Here is a 3,119-nt window from a genome sequence, read left to right as displayed (position 1 = left end):
TAGCACTTATCATTATTAGCATCATTATCATTATCATAATAATATTAAATACCTATTATTATTATCCTTATCATTATCATTATCATCATTACTATAACTAATATTATTGTTATCATTATCATCATCATTTTAGTGGTCGTGGTGGTGGTAGTAGTAGTAGTAGTAGTAGAAGCAGTAGCAGTAGTAATAGTAGTATCACTAGTAGTAACAGTAGTAGTAGTAGTATAACTAGTACTACTACTAGTAGTACTAGTAGTAGTTGTACTAGTGGTTGTAGTAGTAGTACTAGTATTGGTACTACTAATAGTAATACTAGTACTACTGCTTGTAGTACTACTACTACTAGTAGTAGTAGCAGTAATGCTATTTTTACTATTGTCATAACTATCCTTATCATTATTACTAACAGATAACTGTTTTTTAAGAGATTTGTGAGAGAGAAAAAATAATGAAATAAAGGTGATGAAACTGTTTATGGGAAAAAGATGGTAATCATAATTAGCATAACTTATTTTATCTTCCCTTAATATTGCTATTATATCTATGACTGATGAAGTGTATACCGCATCATTATTATTTTTTATCATTACCATTATTAAAATCATTATCTTTATTACTATTATCATCATCATCATTAATGAAATATATAGTCATACTATTTTATTATTATTACTATCATCATAATCATTATTATCAGAACATTATTAGCATTAGCATTTTATTTATTAATCATTTAAATTTAATATTTATTTATTTACTTACTATTGTTGTGTTTCTTGTTATCATAATCATCACCATCACAATCCTTAATCATAATTGTTGTCGATATTGTAAAAGTTCTCATCATTATTATCATATCCGTATCATCATGTTTCTAATCTTCACCATTCAACAAAACTATCACTATTATCTCTGTTCTGATTGTTGTCATACCAAGTAACAAAATGTTTCCTTTTCCTTGTTCCTTGTCTGAAAGATTGTTATCTCCCAATGGCTTTCCATAAATAAATATAAAATATTATTGATCAGGTCACAAAACCAAAGTTTGAGGGAGATAATGACCCCTATTTATGTAATGTTGCAAGATAAGTAAGAAACTAAATTTGCATTATATCTTATTGTTGTTTGTGTAATCATCATTGCTATTATCATAGTTGTATTTAGAATTACAGAAACTGTAATTGAAACAAAAAACTAAAAATCTAAGTTAGTCACTTTGTTTACCAAAATAATAATAGTAATACTAGGAATGATCAATGATGATAATAAAACTGATAACTAGTGAATAATAGGAAATGCACATTTATAATAGTAATAGAAATTGTGACAATGATATAGAATTGTAATAATGGTGATGATGCTAAGAATAATAAATAATAATTATAAAGAACAATGATAAAATAATGATAAAATCAAAATAGCACTATAATGATAAAAAATGACATTCATTTAAAAATGAAATTAACAACGAGAAAAAAAAACAATTTTGACAATAACGCAAAGCAGCACTACCGGTAACAATAGTAAAGGTGATAATAATAATTACTTAATATCATCACATCTACCAATGTTGCTGTTTTGAATAACAAAAAAAAAATCTCTTTAATACATAATGGTAAGGATAATGGTACCATAACAGATAATAATCACAGTAATGATAATACGGCTCAGAAATATAGTACTGATGTGGCATTTCTGTTGCTAAAACAAATTTGAATAAAGGGAATAATCATTAAAAATCACTAATGACAAAACATTACAAAACACTCAGTTCATAGACCTCTGCCAACGGCTCTAAGTCAAGATACAAATAAAACAAGTCTATTACAGAACTTTACAAAAAAGAAAGAAAGAAAGAAAAAATCCTAGCAGCCCCATGTAACTGCATCTCTCTTCCATACTTGAATCTGGTTTACCATGAATATCTAACCAACAAGTCCTCAGGACATGACCAAACCACCCACAAATCTTTACAATACACGTTCATAACCTTTCGCACATTCCTGTTGATAAACCAATAAGTGAAAAATCAACAAAGAGGCCAAGAATAAAGCGGAAAGATAAGAGTAAATCAATAAAGGTCGGCAAAAAGGAGCCTCCTTTACTATAATAAAGAACACCAGAAATTCCTTATCATACTACCTTTAACATCACCATACTTTTTATTCTGAATATCATAATCATAATTATTATCACCATCATTACTATCTCTCTCTATTTCTCTCTCATATATATAGATTTGTTCTATATTATATTGAGATATTTATTTATTGTATAATGATTGATGTGTATAAACTATAATATATACATATAATACATGTGTGTGTGTGTGTGTGTGTGTGTGTGTGTGTGTGTGTGTGTGTGTGTGTGTGTGTGTGTAGTTGTGTTGTTATGTATTATATGTATATTATATGTATATTATATATATTCATAATAATAATACATATATATATATATATATTATATACATATATATAATATATATAATATATATATATATATATATATATATATATATATATATATTATTATATATGTATGTGTGTGTGTGTGTGTATGTATGTGTGTGTTATGTATGTATTATATATATATATATATATATATATATATATATATATATATATATATATATATGTATGTATTATTGTATATATATATGTATATATATATATATATATATGATATTATATATATATATATAATATATATAATATATATATATATCATATATATATATATAATATATATATTATATATATATATATATAAATACATATATATACATATATATATACATAATATATATATATATATATATATATATATATATATATATATATATATATACATATTTTTATGTGTTTTATGTGTGTTGTGTGATGTGTTGTTGTGTGTATGATATATATATATATATATATATATATATATATATATAAATATATATTTATATATATATATACATTGACCACATATATACATGTTGTGTGGTTTGTTTGTTGTTGTATGTACGAATTAATGTGTTTGTGCTAATATCATGTTATTATCCAAAATAGTAATGTATAAAAATGGAGTCGTTATATGTAAGACCAATCTGTCAATACACATCTTTATCAAAAGTC

This window comes from Penaeus japonicus, unplaced genomic scaffold, assembly GCF_977035675.1.
Source record: "Penaeus japonicus unplaced genomic scaffold, GWHDUDI00000001_assembly GWHDUDI00000032, whole genome shotgun sequence".
Taxonomy (NCBI): Eukaryota; Metazoa; Arthropoda; class Malacostraca; order Decapoda; family Penaeidae; genus Penaeus; species Penaeus japonicus.
The sequence above is the reverse complement of the archived record's forward strand: the minus strand, read 5'-3'. Positions refer to the sequence as shown.